Genomic DNA, 21,169 nt, shown 5'->3' on the forward strand with positions numbered 1-21,169 from the left:
TTTTTATTTCGTTTACTTTTTGACAATTAACAATATTAATAAAAATCTAAGTAGAACTCGATGCAATTTTTTAGGCCTTTTCAAAGTTAGTTTTAAATATTGAAAACCCGAAAAATTATCAAAAGTTCAACACATATTAAAAAACCTGTTTTAATCCACCTAGTGGTGTAATGATGCCTTTCTCATATCAATCATACTATCATATATAATACTGCGATTCTTGAAAGAATAACCGAAATCGGTTTGATTGACCGTCTACTGATAAAAACTATCAATTGGAAAAGATTTGAGGTCGATTTAGAGAATTTTTTAAGGTTTTTCCCCATTTTCAGTGATGGTATACAATTTTTAACCCACTTCCGGAAGTCGGATCCGCATGAAATTCAGGAATTACGTATGGGACCACAGGACCTTTCATTTGAATCTAAGTTTGTGAAAATCGGTTTCATCAGCCATCTCTGAGAAAAGTTAGTGCACTTATTTCCACTATTTTTTGCACATTTTACCCCATAATTCCGGAACCGGAAATCGGATCCAAATAATATTCAGGAATTTTATATGGGACCACAAGGCCATTCATTTGAATCTAAGTTTGTGAAAATCGGTCGCGCCATCTATGAGAAAAGTTAGAACACATATTTTCTTTTTTTTGCACATTTTACCCCATAACTCCCGAACCTGAAGTCGGATCCAAATAATATTCAGGAGTTTTGTATGGGACTTCAAGACCTTTCATTTGAACCTAAGTTTGTGAAAATCGGTTCAACCATCTCTGAGAAAAGTTAGTGCACTTATTTTCTTTTTTTTTGCACATTTTACCCCATAACTCCCGAACCGGAAGTCGAATCCAAATAATATTCAGGAATTTTGTATGGGACTTCAAGACCTTTCATTTGAACCTAAGTTTGTGAAAATCGGTTTCATCAGCCATCTCTGAGAAAAGTTAGTGCACTTATTTTCACTATTTTTTGCACATTTTACCCCATAATTCCGGAACCGGAAGTCGGATCCAAATAATATTCAGGAATTTTGTATGGGACCACAAGACCTTTCATTTGAATCTAAGTTTGTGAAAATCGGTTCAGCCATCTCCGAGAAAAGTTAGTGCAAAAAAACGTTACATACACACATACGCACATACACACACACACACATACACACACACATACACACACACACACACACACACACACATACACACACACAGACATTTTGCGTACTCGACGAACTGAGTCGAATGGTATATGACACTCGGCCCTCCGGGCCTCGGTTCAAAAGTCGGTTTTCACAGTGATTGCATAACCTTTCTATATGAGAAAGGCAAAAATAGAAAAATGTTTTACAAACAAAATATCAAAATATGAAAAAGTATTGTAAAAGTACAAACCATTACGAAGAGGCCATACCGGTGAGCAGCTCCGAACCAATCAGCTCACTAAAGGGAATCGATTCAATGTATTATCTCATAAGCTCATTTAGATTGAACTGAAGGTTTGTTTCGAGCACCATTTTTTGCGCCGTTTTTCTTACTCCATTTTTCTTTCGTATGCATGATCGAAATCATCGATGCACAAAGAACAATGCTATGCGAACTAACTTGTGTGCGAATTATTATTATTATGTCATATTTCAGAATATCTGCAGAAGTCCCTGAATGTACCTTAGCCTACTGAGCGAGAGGTAAGATTTCTTATTGACAATGGCTCATTCATTCTGTTAAAGAAGCATAGATACACATTTGGAAGAACGAACAAAAGCTTATGCACACATTTCTTCTCATTTATAACTCGCTCTTCAAGAGCCGAAGATCCGTTCAGCTCGTAGCTTGTTTCCACCTTACCAGCAGGGATGCCAGGTCATTTTTTCAAAAATCTGTGATCAAGTCAAAAACCTGTCTGTGCAAAATCTGTGCACGATTCCTCGTTTCCATAATAGCTGATCGGAATCATTTTGGTAAGCAAAAAAAAAAGGTATCGCTATTTCCTACCGCTCTGTAAATTTTGGTGCTAAACTGTGATCAATTTCAAAAATCTGTGATCGATTTTAGAATCTGTGTAAATCTGAGACCATTTTCAGCAATCTGTGAAAATCTGTGCCATTTTTAAAATCTGTGCGAAAATCTGTGAAACACAGATTAATCTGTGAATCTGGCATCCCTGCTTACCAGTGCGGTGAACTGGTGAACTGCGGTTCTTTCAAAAAGAGCTGTGAGCTATCAGCTCACTTTAAAGATTCGATTCACTGGAATAGCTCAGGAGCGAATAGCCCATCTCTACGCTCACTGCAAAAGTGAGTTACAAAAATAGCAGACGCGTGACGCCCTCCGTTTCTTAACCATTCATAGTTTCAGTAAGGCAATAGTCAAAATGAGTCACACGAATAGTATTTAAGATATTCTCATTGGAAAATAAATTGGATTAGGAATATATTTTCCTATAAGTATTGTAAGAGTTTGCTGCATTAAGTTGCATATTTCGCTTCGGTACAAGGTTTCCTAGGTAAATATAGTTAAAATGATGTATAGCTTTTCCAGGAAAGAAAATTATGGGATTTTATATTTTGTACAAAATTATGGGATTTTATATTTTCTACAATTATTCCAAACAAAGAAAGTATAAAAAAAACTTAAAACAAGTTATGATTAAAAACTAGTTTTAAGGGGGTTTTCATAATTCAACTAACTAACAACTAACTAAAACTAACTTTAAAAGGCCTAAAAAAAATTCCATCGAGTTCCACTAAGATTTTTTTATAGTATTGGGCATATCTTTTACTATAAATTTTGTAAAAATCAGCTTCATAAAGTTGCATATTTCGCTTCGGTGTAAGGTTTTATCATAGGTAAAAAAAGGGTAAAATGTTGTATAACTTTGCCAGGAAACAACAAACCTACGCGCTACCCTCAACAAAAATATGGGATTTTTTATTTTCTTCAATTATTCCAAACAAAGTATGCATAAAAAATAACTCGAAACAAGTCATGAATAAAAAACTGATTTTAAGGGGGTTGCCATAAAAACGCTTTGTATATCCGAAACCTAGACTGTTGGTATATTTTACAAAGTAAATTATTTTCAATAGTTCTAAGACTTTGGAGAAGAAAAAGATGTTGTATCTCTTCAGAAAAATAAGTTATGGTTATATTTTTTGTCAAAGTAGGCCATGAAGAATTAGAGATAGAATCAAATCACGCGGTCTATATTTGTAAATAATTTCTTAAAAGCAACTAAAGCAGCAGTGATTGAGAACAGTGGGCTCACGACACGTTTTGTTCGCTAGTAAAACAGACACTAACTATGGATGGTAATAAACCATGATTATTTTTAATTGACTAATATGACATATTTGTGCTTTTTGTTTAAGACGGTTAATTTCGTCAATCAATTTATAACCAAAATGCTCTTATAACTTAACTTATAACTCGCCTATAGCGAAATTGTTCATGCTTTGTTACAGATCAAAATTTTTGGCATGAGCTTAGATCTGCTCATTCGGTTTACAAAGTTGTTATGAATCTCATATATTTACGATTTTTTTTATTTTTTACGATATATTACGATTTTTTTTTTTTTATTCTTGGAAATTTTGTTTTTTGGTATCCTCTTGCAATATGCTTTAGATACAACAATTTACCAAATATTTGTGGACTCCTCTCAAAAAGTACCCCTGAAAATACCATAATTCGAATATTTTGCGTTATAAAATGAAAATATTTGGTTTCATTTCATTTTGTAGTTACCATCTGAGAGAGTGATAAGTTTTTGATCATGAAACATAATTTTTGCTCCATGCCAACGGAAATATGAACATGATCATCCAGTATCAAGAATACAGTTCAGTATTGTAACAATTGCGGTACGTTCGCATAGCCAGTTTCCCTTCAAAGAAGATCGATTGCGTCATCCGGCTGCTGGTCGTTTGCATTGGAGCAAAATACAACGAAAAGTGGACAACGATGGGGAACATTATGCCAAATTAACCTATATGGCTCTTAAATGTTATCTAAAGAACTATAAAGATTGCATCTTGGCAAGTGTAACAAGTGTTACACTTCCAGGACCTTGCTAGATAGTTTTCATCAAGCTATGGAAAAAGACGAATTTCGTGTCCTCCATCTCCCGTATTCTCCAGACCTGGCCCTCAGCGACTACTATCTATTTACAAACCTGGAAAGGTTTCTCCAGGAAAAGACACTTTCGTCGAGTGCTGAAGTCATTGCAGAAACGGAAGCCTATTTTGAAGACCTTGACAAATCTTTTTTTAGAGGGCATCAAAATATTGGAGGACCGATGGGTCAAGTGTAACACTTTAGATGGTTATTTAACTGAAGAATAAAAAAGTTTTCACGATAAAAAATCGACTTTTTCTTTGTTAGGCCTGGAACTTCTCATTCCGTGTAGTATGTTGATGTCAGGAATAATGTGGTTCGGTAATATTCCAGTGCAATTTTTGTACTTTCAACAAAATCATGCACCACTACAAATTTTCTCAGAACCATATTCACCTCGAATCTTAAAAAAAATTATTTTGTTTTGCGTTACATCGTGTTACTTTGAGGACAATGGCATGATATCCACCATTACCGGATAACCAAATCTTCATCGTTCACTGGGACAGATGACCGAAAAGGAAAAGAGCACATGTTGATGATTCACTTACTTTACAGGAGGACAACGACTTACCAGACTATTACATAGATGTCGTGACATGGTTCTTCGGTTCGAGAACACGTTTTAACGACTGACAGTGATGAATTTTAGTGGTCTAAACATTTATACATGGTACAGCTACCGAAAATGTAGAATATAATGAATAAAGCACTACTGCGCAATTTACGAAACAAAAAAATTCTAATAAACTACAAACCGTCCTCGAAATACTCGATATGACACCCAGAACATGCAGTTCTTAAATCACAAAACTTTTACTCAGAATATGGCTAATGCACACGCGTACAGCATGCGTTGCACTGTTCACCTGCCACAAAACACAGCGTTGAGGTGTATGTGTGTGTGACAAAAACATGTACTCACTTTTTTCCGTATACATCGATAAGCTGAAACTGTTTTACATAGGATTATGTTTGTTGCAAAATTTTAGGAGTTCATCTTATGATTGAAAAACAAATCAAATTGAAAATGTTTTATTTTCAATCGAAATTTTGATCGTGGGCCAAAAATCACATTTAGATTATCGGTATACTTTTAAATCAGCTTTGGCGATTTTTGGCGTGCGGTGGAAAGTTAGATTAAAAGTGAAACGTTTTTAATTCGATAATCCTGTACAACTATGTCTCAGCTTTTCGATAAAATATTTGTTGATTGATATATTGTGGAGTTTACTCGATTTTGTAGATGAAATTTACAGTAGAAAAGGATGCAAAATCAGGATCAACTTTTTAAGCTTGACTCAATTTGGATGAAAATTTCCACAAACTTTCAGTACACAAAAACCATGTGTTTTGCACGGATGAAGAGACCAATTTTACTCAAAACTGGAGAGGGTCATTTTGCCGAAAGCTATTTTTGTCGAAAGTCGTTTCGTCAAATAGATAATTTCGCCGAAATAGTATTTGATCGAAAGGATTTTTTGTCAAGAAATATCATAAATATTATTTCGTATAAATCAAAACCAGTGTTCAAAACGACGGGCAAAATAACTGTTCTTATTTAAGTGACCACTAGAGCCTAATACATCATATTAATAGTTTAAAATAAGGCGACTGAGTAATGTCACAGACATAACTGGAAGACGTGAATTTCGCAACTTTTACTGCTTCACTTCCAGAATTATAACGGTGCTTTTATACTAACGATTGACTTATTGTTCTTTAGATAACATTTGGAGTCATTTTAAGGGCTGATTTTGCGTAATGTTTCCCATCGTTGTCCACTTTTCGTTATATTTTGCTCCAATGCAAAAGACCAGCTGCAAGATGACGCAATCGCTCTTGTTTGCAACGAAACTAGCTCTGTGAACGTTCCGCAGCAGAACTGCTTACAGTGCCGATTGATTCCATACTGAACCAACTTTGGTTAAGATCTACCTTTTTATGTGATTCTATTTGTAGCTTTTTCACAAATGGACGGTCCCAACGGCCACAAACATAGAAACATATAGAATTTTTAAGTCGATTATTTCATTTCGGATTTGTATATTCCAGTAAAACATACTATCAAAATGCTGTACGGGGTTCATTTCTGGCATTCAGATGGGTCAAATTGTGGAATTCTCTACGATATTGAATACTATTCGGAGCATTTAATCCAAAAATTGCGCTCAGTTAACGGAAAAATTATTCAAAATTTCAACACCAAAGCCATGGTTTTGATGTTTAGTATTCAACGAAGTCAACTTGTTTTAAATTTGATCCGTATCTAACGAGGAAATCAGATTAGAAAAGCGTCCTATGCATTGAACCGCCAACCCGGGACGCACACACACACACGGTAACAGTCATTCATGCCTGTGCAGTGATTCTGTTTTCTTCAAAACGTTTCAGAACTCGGGCTCATGTGTACTCGGTGCTAATGGACTCGATTGGGTTTTCAAAAATCGAGTTTCAGTGTTGGTTTTCGTTTTCTTCAACGTTTGTACGAAATCGAACATCACGTTCGTAGAGTCGGTATTGTGTTTTATTCTTCCGTACCACCGCATGTACGTATCGGTGCACTTTTTAGGACGGTTTGAAATTTTAGACATACATCTTCTTGTAGTTTCAGAGCCGGAAGTCAGATCCGGATAAAATTCAGGAGTTATGTATGGAAACACTTTTGATCCTAAGTTTGTTAAGATCGACCAAGCTTCACTGTGAAAAGTGAGTTCGATCCATTTTTGAGTTTGTGATCACTATTTGTACCTATTTGATTTACTGCCCCCATCGTTGGTTAGTGAGAAAAAAAATCTGAACTCCATCTCCTGGAAGATGACTTGGTCGATCAAAAAAAAAAAAGGTCCCGGGGCGAGTGCCCCTTTCGCCTCCTCCTAGATACGCCACTAGATTGGAACTGATTTGAGCCCCCAGTAACTCCATTTTTCCGTGTTTTGCATCACTGCTAGAAATGTTTATCCTATAATTCCGAAACCGGAAGTCGGATCTAGATGAAATTCAAAAGTTTTGTGAAGGGTCATAAGACCATTTATTTGAACCTGAATTTGATAAAATCGGTTCAGCCATCGCCGAGAAAAGTAAGTAAAAAAACGTTACATACAGAATTTTTGCGTACTCGACGAACTGAGCCGAATGGCATATGAAACTCGTCCCGGCCCTCCGGGCATCTGTTCAAAGGTCAGTTTTTACAGTGATTTCATAACCTTTCTGTATGTTCATAACCTTCTTTCAAAAAGTTTGAAGAGAATTTTTTAAATTTGATTTTTCAGTTAATATTATAATTATTGAAAAAGTGTTCGATTTTTCTTTCAGTGTGTATTTTGTTGTAGTACTCAATCGATTTTCTAAAACTTCTTTGACAGTAAAAAAAGTAAAAAAAGTTTCATTTGAATTGGAAGTCTGATGACCTGCTACACATTTCTGGAATTACTCAAAAGTGTGTCAGAAATTGGTAAAACAATTTACGAAAGTATTGAAATCAAATATTTTAACTGAAATTGACGGATACGCAAAAAAATGGAACACTGAGATTTGATCTTCGTATGTCACTTTCGTTTTCCAAGTACACAAAGCGAAACGTAATGCTCGCAAAAATTTGCAAGCAACATTTTTATAATAAAAATCGAACCGTGATATAAATTAAAGTCCCAACTAACACTGGCATCTCGTCCCAATCCGTGTTCACACTCGAATTGACTTAATTGCTTGATCATACGTCCCTTGGTCGGACAACCGGCTGAGTCAGCTATCGAACCATCACGAATTGGCGCTGTCATTTTTTCGCGAAAACCAATGAAGCTCAAGCCAAGCGCATAACTATCGGGTCACGTTCACCGCAAAAATGTCAGGTTCAGGATTGTTTCGATATCAACACCCCAATAACGGCCATATTCATGTCCATTCTATGAATCTCGATATGTGTTTGAAAGCCGAGAGAAAAACAATTTTCATTGCCGACAATATTTTTTATTCGACCACTTGTAAAACCGGGTACGTGCCGGACCGAAGAACCGCAACCGAAGGTGGTGTGCGTAAATGTGCGAGTGGCAACGAAAATATTTCGAAGGGCAATAAAAGCGAACTCGAGTAGTGTGTTTCGGAAACTGCTGTCGGCATTTTTGTTTTCGTTTTTTTTGTATTTTTTTTAATTGTGGTAACCGCAGCCGATTCACGTGCCAGGGTGCCAGGAGCGAACCGTGTCAAATTGACCAACACCGGGCACTGCGGAAAAACTTTCAATTGAGATTGATTACAAAGCCGGTGATGAAAATGTCAGGGATTTTCAAATGCCGTGTGGAAACATTCCGGGAAACGGACAATTCAATTAAGCTGTCTCAACAACGCTCGTGCATTACGGGAACGGCTCACTGAATTGGACTTTGGATGTTCTCCTGGTCCTGCAAAATACAAAACCTAACGCGATTGGATATACGCGACAGGAATTGTTGTTTTCGCTTTTTTTTTCATTTTTAATGCTACATCAGACCGTCTCGGGTTTACATCCGCCGCACATCACCAGCTCGCATCGAAATCGGAGCAGTAAAATAAATGAATCGGCAGCGGAGAAAAATTTTTGTTTTATTTATATTTTGCTTTGATTGTTGGTCGGCCGGCCACCGTCGAGTTGCTTAAATCTCGATTTGCATTTTTTTAACCATCTGCCGACGTCTCCCTGGTTCGAAAACATTCGACGATAGACCGATAGGAGCTGGTGACTCGTCAATAAAGTTGGGATTATTGAGAATTAGAATAATGCTTTCCGATGACATCTTTGACCCTGAGCGGAAGCTGATTGCGAGCGAAATGCGTTTTGAAATAATTACAGTTATAAGCGTTCTGGAATTGGTTTTATTTGGCCCAGATCCGCCAATGGACTGCGCGGTGCAGTAATGATAAGCGGGTTAGAAATTTGTATTATTCGTATGTTAAATCGAATTTGTTAAAAAAAACGAAACCAAGAGCAGCTTTTGACAACTTTTTTAAAAGTATAAATCGCGTTTCATGAATTTTCTAGTACTCCCATGGTTATTGGGGCAAGAGAAAAATACGAATATAAAAATCGTTTCTCTATATAAGATTCAATGTAGTTTGTATTTTGATTACTTTCCCACTTTTTCACACATTAATTCTTGAGCAATCTGCAAATTAACAACTGCAGATACATAACCAAGATAAATTTTCAGAAGGGTTCAAACCATTCTTATGAACTATTCTTAAAGTTTTATCTTCGACGCGTCAGTGCAAGCCAGTTCAAATAGAACTTCTTAGTGCAAACCTAAACTGTTTAATTTGAGCCGCTAAGCAGACGTAAAGTTTACGCTATTTACGAATGACAGTTCAATTTGAACTGCTCTGCACTGACGAGTCGAAGACGAAACGTAAAGAATAGTGAAATCGTTTATGCAAATATGGAATTTTCGATGTCCAGTAATTACCGTTCTTCGTATTACGAAAAATGTCGGACCGATTAATCGATCAGCTACCTATTCACCTCAAAGTTGCTCGAAATTTCGAAGAGAAGAGTCGTTTATTGAAATAAGTTCCGGGTACGAGAAGGCTTCCTGTGCAGTCAAGCAAAATGACCAAAATTACCGTATTCTGCGATTGCTCAAGTCGAAGATGTACGTTGAGAAGTTGGTGAAATGGTACAAAGCGACAAATATGGTCACCACTTTCCTTAATTTGGAAAACAAGTTTAAAAAATTTTACACTCCGTCTTAGCAGAACCAGTGTCAAACTTCCCAGGAAATGAACATTATCAGACGACTTTTCAAAGAAATAAATCTACATTTTTCAAACTCGACAATTTTGCTTGTATGGAGAAACTGATTCAGACAGTAAAGCATACTAATGATTGGTTGAAATTGATTATTCCGGATAATGTTTGAGCGTGGGTTCGAATGAAACGTGTCTGGTTGAAAAACAGTACCGATATCAATCAGTGCATTGTCAAACGTCCAGTGAAGTAAACGTTCGAAAATGTTTCTCAGAGCGAGAAAACAGATTTCTCGCGTCGAATTTGCTGGTAATCTTCAAACGAAACTTTATGAAATGAAATCTATCGATCTGACAACAGAAATTGCGTACTTCAAGAGGACAATGACTAGAAGCACGCAAAGGTCTGGGTAGCGTCTAAAACGAGGAAAATGAAACCCTCAGTTTGAATCGGCCCTCGTAATCTTTCAATGCAAGTTCTATCGAACAGCCAAGGATCACCATGAAGGATAAAGTTTCTTGGTATCCCGACTCATGCACAACTATCTCGAGAAATTTATTTCATTGATGTGAATACGTCTTTCAGTTGCAGGTTCAGAAGTTACGCTGTTTTTTATGCGAATTTGCCAAACTTTGCGATTTTGTTTTGTCTTGTTTATCTTACAAAATTTCTTGTTTTGTCTTAGAGATTCACAGAAAATCTGATGTTATGCCGAATTGTGTTTTCAAGTCAACTCTGATACTTAAAAAAAAGACGGATGAGTAATGTCACAGTTATAGCTGGATGACGTGAATACGAATAAAATTGATAGCTTTATATACTTATATATTTTATATACTTAGTAGAGGAAAACTTCGCAAAATTCTTTGATATTTTCATGGTTCTAAAAATTGCCGATTTGCGAAATTTACCCGATGTTTACCATTGTGGAGTACTTTTTGCCATCATTTATTTATTTATATACTAAAAAACTCTGGACCAAGATTAAGGAACTGAAACTGAATTCAAGAACGAAATTTTGAATATAAAACAAGATTGAAAAGTCCTGATTCGAAATACAGATCAAGAATTCAATTCACAAACTCAGTTCTAGAATTTAGAATTGGACAGTCATTTCAGTATCCAGAAATTTTAGATTTGAATTTTGAACTTGAATTCCGAACCTGAATAAAGGAACTAAATTCAGTTCCAAAATCCAGTTCCAGAATCCAAATTCCGAAATTAGCCTAGCATGGCGATTTTGAATTCTGGAAATCAATTCTGAAACTAAATTTAGGAATTCGATTAAGAAAATTCTGAAATTAAATTCTGGTTCAGAAGTCAGTTGCTAAATTTTGGTTCAGAGTTCAGAACCAACATTTAGTTCTAGAATTCTGACGTTGAAGTCCTTGATCAGAATTCTGGATTCAAATTCCATAGATAAATTAAGTTCAGTCCCAAAATCTAGTCAAGAAACCAGTTCCAAAATCTAAAAATAGAATTCAGTTCCAGAGTCGTAATGAACCTATAATCTGGAACTCTAAATTCTTAAGATAAATTTTGAAACCGAAAAAAGCTCAGAATTCAGGTGGACTAAAATTTAAGTATTCGGTTTAAGGATTTTGTTCCTGAGTCTAATCCAAATTTTGGAGTTCCGGAATCCAGATCCTGTATTCATAAGCTGAATGCGATTTCTGATAATCGGTTGTTGCTGTTTGAGAAGCCAACTGCTCGACAGGACATTCGAAAAGTGAATGAGAGCGCAACCTAAGCGTTTGAGGCTTTATACCACGCAGAAGGTCTGTTTTGTTGTTTGTTTAATAGTCGTTCAGTTGAACATCGGGACTGACATTTGCCTGAGTACCTCAGAACCGTCGTCGCAGTCACGAGAAAGACAAACTAGTATTATGAGTTATTTTCATTGTGTCCTAAAATTTGAGAAAACTATTTTTTTGAGTTATTTATGATTATCTCATACTGTTGAAAATTTTATCATAAATTGCTGATAATATTTTTGATAGTATGGAGACTATAATTTGTTGATACCGTTAGCACAGCTTGAGATATTCACGATTAAGTTCTACCCCTTACTTCGATCGGGTGAATTTTGTGAAGGGCCCCACATTAAGCCGTATTCACGTCAAAAGTTTCGATTTTTTCGAAAAGATATTTCTTGAGATTACACCAGATCTAGACGTTCCATGCATTTCTTGGACGCTTGGAAACAAAAAAAAGTTTATTTCGGAAATCCCAAAATAGACTTTTTCAACCATTCCTTGTTGGTCGAGATAACACCATATCTCGATGTTTCATGAATTTTTTAAAACATTCGGTAACACAATTTTTTTTCGTGCGGTACGTATCCCTCGTGTAAAAAAAACAAGACATCAGTGCATTAAATAATTTTGGAGCTATTTTTGCTGCGGTATTGCTTCTTAGAACCGAAGCAAAACTATTGTATCCGATTTTATCACAATTCGTTGATTGAAAGTAGAGTATTCGGCAATATTATTTTGCGACAATGGTACAATAGCCCTAGTTAAAAATGATCATAAATTGATTTTTGTCCCATATTGTCTAGTGGTTAGAATATCCTGTATTTGTAGATCGAATTACTGGAATCAAGAAAAGTACGGTAACATGGCAGAACGGTTTCGGTATGTAATGTTTATAACGATCGCTCTTCCTTCTTTTTATTCCCGGCAACAGAACACCGAAAAACACAGTTGTATATTTCTTCTTAGTGAGTGATATTCGTGATCGCATCAAAATCGTACTACCCACTTTTTCAGTATTTATCTGTGTATGCACTAGTATATAGCCGTAACAGATTGCATGTTTGAGCTTGAGTAAGCTAAATACACGTTATCCACCTGGCATATAGTACTGCATTGGACAAACATTAACATTCTAGTCAGATATTTGATTCGATCCAAGTTGATTGGTCAACTGCAATTCGGCTTATGCAGTAGCATAGACTGCCGAATGGACTCTGGCATTTTTAGCTAAAGTACATACTGCTCAATGCTTTCTATTAAAACTGCATAGCAGTTTGTTCATTGTCTGAACCAAAAACAAAGCGAATTTCGTTGCCATTAAAAAAATTAGGCCACATTTTCATTCAAATAAGCAGATAAACGTGCTCAATGTTTCGATTATGTGCCAAGCATAGAAGAAAAAACACCTTCCATTCAATACCCACGAAAACTGTTTATTCTGCTCATTAGTTCAATAGTGCTCGGCCGTAAAGTGGACAGTCATCCCGGGAAAGCATAATTGAAAGAGAAAGCGGGTAGGTACTGTGTTCCAGCTCGTAATAAGCCTGACTACGGTCATGACAGCGACAGGCCGAGGATAATTGAGATCAATGAAAGCAATCAATCGAAGTCAATCACGGCAAATCAACGATCACGAGTCTGTCCGACGGGGGCCCCGACTGGGCAAAAGTGTTTTCGGCGTATTGTTGTTGGCCTGCGGAGGCTAACGAGACTACAAGACGGCTTGTCCCCGTTCGGGCCGTACTGTGACAGTCGTCGTCGTCGTCGTCGCAGGTAAATGGATAGGTTTTAGCATGCCGACTTTTCGGCCAAGAATGTGCACGTTTGTCAGTGACTAAAATGAATGAGCCGGCATGAATGTCCTGCTTAAAGTTGCACAAAAGTACGATCGGAACCGAGGGGGAAACTGGTGCGCGGCCAGTGGAACCAACCCCCTTCTTCTGCGTTGAATGGAAAGAATTCAAGGGCTCGGACGAAGTGCGCTGCTTCATTCATTCATTCACCCTTCGATTTCTGATTCTCTCTCTCTCTTCTTTACCTTTTAGTTTTGTGCTGTACGTTGTTGTTGCTGCAGCAGCAGTCGAAATGGAAGTGCAAATCAAGGTTCCGGGAATAAATCCTGCTGCAGAAAAACGAGATGTGATCGTAGTCGGACGGAAATTAATCCCCTACACAAGCTGCTGTCCTCGACTTTCTGATCACCCGAACAATCTGTTGTTAACACATTAAGCGAAATTGCACGACAAAACTTTCAGCACATGTTCTTCTTACTACACCTCGAATCACCACCACTTCACTCAGGGTTTGTTTGCTTTAGCCGAAAAATCCGAGATATTTTAATTGAATTTCGCTCGCCAGTCACTGGCACTAACTTCACCTCTTCGCTTTCGCATACCCAACAAATTCACCGTCAGTATCACCTTGCGGCTTTAATTGATCCCGGTTGTACCCTGCTTCGCACCACTGTTTCACTCGTTCGCACAATGAATTCTAACGTATCTTCTTCCGTTTTTTTTATTTTCTTTCGCCCGGCAAAAACTCCGCACCACAAAATCACTCACAGGAAAGTAAGAATCCTGTTTCTGCGAATCTTTGCCTCCCCTACGGGGAAGCGTAACGGCAGCAACGGCAGCAGAAGCACCGACTATAATAAACGCACACCCACACTTGCCAATACACTGACACGGGACAGAAAACACACCTTCGATAAACCGGATTGCCGATTGGCCCACCGAATGCACAAACAATGGGTATGGGATGAATGGAACTACCGAGCTTGTGCCGACCGGGGGGTAGCGAGAGTGGGAATACGTAGTCCCTAAACGCACTCCCGTTACAAAATCCTAGAACCCAGCTAAACCGGTCTAGTTACAAAAGCGGATAGGATAGCAGACACTGATGACGGACAGCGGCTGAAGACGAGCTTTGAACTTTCGTATCGACCGAACCGAAGAACCGTTTTCACTGCTGGCGATAGGCTGACTAAGCTGCGAGCAACCATCAGCAGCACCTTCGGCGGAGCAAGTCGTACCTTCGGTCCCTCGGGAGTTGAGAGCGGAGTATGGGAGTTGTGTGAGTGAACCGAACCGGAGAGAGATGTGATCGATGTGAGCGGTTTGTCTCATCCAGTCGGGGCGGCTCACCACATATAGTGAGAACATACGGAAACGTTCGAACGTAAACATACTCAGTATTGATTAAAAAAGAACTAATACACAAAACTTGGAGATTAAATAATGGAATAAAACTTAGCACTTTGATAATAATACAGTCATACAAAATAGTGAAAAATTGTGAACTTCTGAATAGATAATTTTTTCATTAGTAGACTTGATGAACATTCTTCAATGAGCGCAGTAGTATCCCCATTAACTTGTTAGAATCATTTCTCCAGAAGCCTGGATTTCAAAATTGTTAAATTCGTAGAAATTCCTGAGGAGTTTTTTTTAACGTAAGTCTTACTTTGATATGGGGAGCCTTCTTTAAATAAGTGATAGGTTTGTGATCGCGAGTCAGAACAAATTGGTTCAATTGTCACGATTTACTTTGCATACTCCAACGACGGTTTCAATGTAGGCAGATATACTGATCAGTTCTTCTGTTTGACTGGACGAGTACAAAAGAAGAACGAGGGTAGGAATTCATTCTTTTCAAGCGTACAATGATAAAAATTCCCTAATGCAACTGCCACAACCATTAGTTTTGCACTGATAGAGAGACCGATTCGAATCAAGTTTTTGGCATTAAAAATGCCTTACTCTTCACTATACAATTATACTATATAATTTTGAACGTTAATATCTCAGTCCTTTGTTGATGGATTGATATAATTTTACAACCAATCGATTAGGAAACGTTTAACTTAAACATGTATGGCAACAACGCTTCAGTATTTCAATAGCATACTATTGGAGAATTGGTTAGAATCGACCTATGTTTTCATCAACCAATCCCAGTTGACCAAAATGATGTCATTGTCTTGTACTGCATAGGAAGCTTTGCGTCATGCATAAAAACACCGCATCGTTCTGCGTAGTATGAAGAGGAATCTATAAATATATGCTGCATAATAGTTCTTGGCCTAGCTGATGCTTGCCTGTGAATGAAACAACTAGCTCGTCCAGTGAGGTGATGACTGGATTGTATATGCGCTCAATCGCTGGATTTTCGCTTTTGCATTGTGTGCAATTTCCTGCTGACAACTTTCAACTTAAACATGTATGGCAACAGGGAACTTTTTGCCTCTCCAAAAGATTTATTGGAATGGTCATGCCCTCCTAATATTTTAGCAACTGGATTAAATATTTGGAAATTTTCAAGAAACTTTTTTTCTGTTATCCCCGTAATTCGTCTCCGTAATCGCTCATATTTCTTAACTAAGTTACTAAAATTTTTAAACTAATTAACTACAAAGTGAAATGTGCTATACTTTACCACTTTCGAATATTTGTTATTACTAGAACAGTGGTGGTTGTTTGTGATCGTGTCACAACAATCTGAAAAAAAACTGAACTTGGTTGTTTTTTATTTGCTTTAACCCCTCCGTTCCCTCTATAAAAATGTTTTATATTTTGCAAAATTTTATGATCTGCAGTAATAATTTTGTGTGCCCCCCCCCCCCCCCCCCCCTAATATTTCATGGAACTTGCCGCCCCTGTATGGCAACGTCGTTTCAGTATATGTACTATTGAAAAATTGGTTAGAATCGACCTATGTTTTCATTAACCTATCACAGAAGAGCAAATGATGTCATTTTTTCGATTTTTCGTGCACGACTGATGGTTTCGACCGTTGGTCTGCATCGTTCTCTCATGCATCGCATGAACGTTCATACAAAATGAAATCTTGTCATGTTAAATTTTTAACATTAATCGGCAGTCAGTTGCTAGCGGAGCTGGATGTTTGGTTTTTGTGTCGCGTCGTCATGTTCGCTTGAGTATATTGAATGTATTAGCTGTTGATTCTACGGGATTTAGCAGGCCAATTCTGATCTTTCGGCAATTGATTTTTGGACCTAATTTTAAGCGCTTGTATCTCGGTAATTTGTTCAAACTAATGTTTGAGAAATATACGTGCGACATGGCAGAAATTCACTAGACCCGTTTAGGTGGTAACCCTATGGTTTGCAGAAAATGAATTACCGGTGAGTCGTGAACAGAAATCTTTATTTTCGAACGGGAGCCGAATTTCGTAAAAAAAAACAAAGAATATTGTTATACATACTTCTTGAACGCAGTTGACGATGATGTATTAGTGACGTTAGTATTTCATAATTATTTGCCTACTTTTCAAATTTAAAACTGTTGATGAGAGAGATTCAAATTTGCATTTTTAATGTCATTATGTTCGGTCGTATCTCGCACACAACCCTGTAATTTTTTCACTGATTTCTTTGGAGTGTCCAGGCTATTTCCTACAACTTTCTTTTAGACACCACTTGGACTTGTACACATAACGGTTCCCGAGTTAAAACGATTTAGAAATGTTCCTGCCAATGAAAAGCCCTCAAGTCTTCGACGAAAAATACTGTTTCTCTTCGTTTTACTCGAAAACTAATAATTGTACAAAAATACTATCTAAGCAGAAGTCATAAGAAACTAAGCGAGCACTCTTAAGAAATGCATAATAACAACAAAAATAAACGCATAACTTTGAGGAAAAAAACCTGTTTTAATCCACCTAGTGGTGTAATGATGCCTTTCTCATATCAATCATACTATCTATATATATAAAAATGTAAAGATCATTCTTTGCAATCGCATCACGTAAGAACGCATGGACGGATTCACATGATTCTTTTTTTGTTTGATCAGTTTTTACCCCCACCGGGTTCGTACATCAAAAAAATTAGAAAAACTTGCCGGAAAAGTGGGAACAATCAATAAAATTATTTTGTATGGACAATGGAATTTTCCGTTGAAAAAGTCGTCTATGCTTGCTAGATCATCGATAGGTATTTTTGGCGCATAATGAGTTGCATAAGTGTTTGGCCGTCGAAAAAAGGAATACTAGATCGTTGAAAGAATCTTTTGGCGCGCATCGAGATGTTTTGTGGAGAATTTTTATGCATACGTGATTAATTGGGTATCAAAATTATTGCTTGGTAAATAAATTAATGACAGATTGCATATGACTGTATGACCGCTGCAGGTAGAAGAAAAATTCTGATATCCAGTTGAAGAATTGTATATAATGAAATCAGATGAATCAGAAATCAGAAAATTTTTGAATGAAGCAATGAAAATACTGTGCTTTAGAAGCGCTAAGGTCAAACTAAGAGATCTTCCTTGCATTTTACTTTCGAATGTTTTAGATTACACTAAGCGCACATAATAAGTGGCAATTAGATCAATGTTCAAGGTGATTACCATAATGGATTGAGACTGCCATTTTTTGTTTCATATTCTGTGAAAGATTGTGAAAATTTGTGAGATAAAAATCAAATTAAAATTTAAGCGTCGTCTCTCCAAGCAACCAAAAGTTCCACAGTACCTGAAAAATATCGACTTCATTAGAGCTTTAATGAACGCGTGGTACTTTTTAGCAACTAGAACGTACAGAAAATATTCCTAGAAAATTTTCTCGCTGCTTTAAAGCTGTACAAGGAACTGCAATATTTGTTCTGTTGCGTCGGGTGAACATTCAAGTTTGAGTAATTCATTAAAAACGGACTGTTGGGAATGTTTTGTATGCTACTTGAACCAAATACTTTTTTGCGAACGTTTGGTTACTTGGGCTAAAAACAAATTGTAAATATATCTTACTCTACCGAATGAACAACTCTAGAAAAGAAACTCTGCAACATTGTGTTAAGTTTATCAATCCAAAATTATGGTCAAAACGCATGTATCCGGACAGAGTCACATCTGGAACGGAAAACGTGGCACCTTATATCCATTCCGTCGAAACCGTGAGAGAAGGATCTCTGTTCAGTTAATTGACTCAAAGGATGAGATGACAACCTGTGCATTTGCTCAATTTTAATATAAGTATTTCACATTTTCACATTATATTTTGTGACACTCCTTTTTTTGAGCTAAAGCGAGTGTGTCGCATCCCGTAATTGTAGGTTAGGTAATCAGAAAAACAATGGAGACATACGTGAAGCACTTAGTCGTTTGACAATTCTGTTGTCCGAAAACATAAATTCGAATAAAAAAATTTTGGGCGAGACGAAGCTCGATGGGTCAGCTAGTCATATATAATACTGTGGTATTCTTCAAAATAATTTTCTTAGATTCTTAAAAGAATAACCGAAATCGATTTGTTTGACCGTCTACTGATAAAAACTATCAATTGGAAAAGATTTGAGGTCGATTTAGAATTTTTTTTTAGGTTTTTCCCCAGTTTTAGTGATGGTATGCAATTTTTAACCCATTTTACCCTATATTTCCGGATCCGGAAGTCGGATCCGCATGAAATTCAGGAATTACGTATGGGACCACAGGACCTTTCATTTGAACCTAAGTTTGTGAAAATTGGTCGCGCCATCTATGAGAAAAGTTAGAACACATATTTTAATTTTTTTTGCGCATTTTATCCCATAACTCCCGAACCGGAAGTCGGATCCAAATAATATTCAGGAATTTTTTATGGGACCTCAAGACCTTTCATTTGAATCTAAGTTTGTGAAAATCGGTTCAGCCATCTCTGAGAAAAGTTAGTGCACTTATTTTAACCATTTTTGCACATTTTACCCCATAATTCCGGAACCGGAAGTCGGATCCAAATAAAATTCAGGAATTTTGTATGGGACCACAAGACCTTTCATTTGAATCTAAGTTTGTGAAAATCGGTTGAGCCATCTCCGAGAAAAGTTAGTGCAAAAAAACGTTACATACACACATACGCACATACACACACACACACACACACACACACAGACATTTTGCGTACTCGACGAACTGAGTCGAATGGTATATGACACTCGGCCCTCCGGGCCTCGGCTCAAAAGTCGGTTTTCACAGTGATTGCATAACCTTTCTATATGAGAAAGGCAAAAAACATAAAAAACTCAGTCAGTCTTGAATATCGAAATCCGTATTGCAAGTATGTACAAAATATAATTGCATACATTTGGGATATTGATGTGATTTCGTCGGCTACAAAACAAATATAAATCAAGACAAATAGAGTCTATATTCTGAGTTCTCGTGTTCGGTGTTCGTTCCTAATAAAGATCAATCTAAACAGACGCTCGTGCAATTGCGGATTCAAAAGTGTGACAATTGATTAAACTTTTTGATTGAAAATGTCGATCATTAGAGATTTTGGTTGCCTTGATCAACATCAATGGCTCGAACAACTCTAAGGGGCTGAGTTCCAGAGAAGCAGTAGACAGCTCCTAGTGAACTGCTGCTTTCATTTCAGTTCCATTAACTTTTAATGATTTGTCAATGACAGTAGCGATCAAAGGGCCATGTTCCTGCTTTTTGTCAGGAATTGTTCCTCTAATCGCTTCGTTTTTGAAGACCACTCTTATTGGAATGACGCTCCTCATTATTTTTGTAACCCGAATACAATCGTGATGACGAAACAACGGAATCACGGGACAAATTAACACCAAGACATTTGACATTTTCCTTGCATATGTTTTCTATTTTATTAACAGTAGCAGTCAGCAAAGATAGTGAATGCCTTAATGTATTGATTTCCAGCTGCAGACGCTCATTCTCAGATTTTAAGTCCTAGAATTCCGACTCTATTGTGTCTAGCTTCTCAGATAAGAAATTCTGCGAGGACTCCACAGCACTAGTAAGACCATTCATAAACCATGTAGAACAAAATTTGGAACTTTTTAAACTATCGAAATGTCAAAAATAATCATACTCTCGAACAGGGCTATTTTTGATAACGACAAACTGCTAACTGCTCGACTGCCAAATTTTACCTTAAAGTTAAAATAATTCGCGAGATGGTCCACAGTCTTAATGTTACTAGAAACATTTAATAAGTAGCAATGTTGCAAATATTCTTCGTGTAACTAATTCATTCACGCATCCTCGCTTGGGATTATACTGCCTTCGAATATGCCAGTCTTGAACAACGTTGAACTATTCACTGCACGAAAGAGAGAAGGGTGAAAAGGAATAAGCAATAATCGTAGAGAACCCGAATATACTAATACATTCGTCGCTGCTGATATACATCGTGCATGTTCGTTTTATACATTCGTTTGTCATTCGTTCATTTATTTTATTCTTCTAATTGGTTCGAATAGCGTCACTGCGAAGATCGTTGGTTTCCATTCTTCGCGAAGCTTTCTTCATCTAATAAATTAATCATATCTCGTTGGGTAGCAGCAATGGGAGAGTGTTGGAATATGGTTCATCACATACACATAAGACTATGGTAATAGTGCGGGGGGAAACGTCTTAATTTGCTTGTTTTAAAGACAACACGAACGATCATCGCGAATTAGGTTTGGCGATGATCGCTGTATGAATATTTGTTCCATATTCGCTTTAAGTCATTCGGGGGTATGTCCAATGCGAATAACAACTGCAAGGAATAGATATTCGTGCGAGTAACGAAGCAGCGTCTGCTTCGTTCACACCCGAATATACGGATAAGTCCGAATACCAG

The 21,169-nt window shown here is 37.1% G+C and overlaps 1 protein-coding gene across 8 annotated transcripts in view; it reads right to left on the reverse strand.

The window, feature by feature from the left end:
• Window positions 1-21,169, reverse strand: part of LOC131434652 (uncharacterized) — a 554,689-nt gene that overhangs the window by 304,405 nt on the left and 229,115 nt on the right. For 4 of the 8 annotated variants that reach the window (XM_058601603.1, XM_058601602.1, XM_058601595.1 and 1 more), the window contains exon 1: window positions 13,623-14,566. The exons of the other annotated variants lie outside the window; for them this stretch is intronic. The gene's annotated coding sequence lies outside the window, so the exon portion shown is untranslated. Of the gene's footprint in view, window positions 1-13,622; window positions 14,567-21,169 lie in introns of those variants that run through there. 8 annotated transcript variants of the gene reach the window in all.

Source organism: Malaya genurostris, chromosome 3, assembly GCF_030247185.1.
Source record: "Malaya genurostris strain Urasoe2022 chromosome 3, Malgen_1.1, whole genome shotgun sequence".
NCBI lineage: Eukaryota > Metazoa > Arthropoda > Insecta > Diptera > Culicidae > Malaya > Malaya genurostris.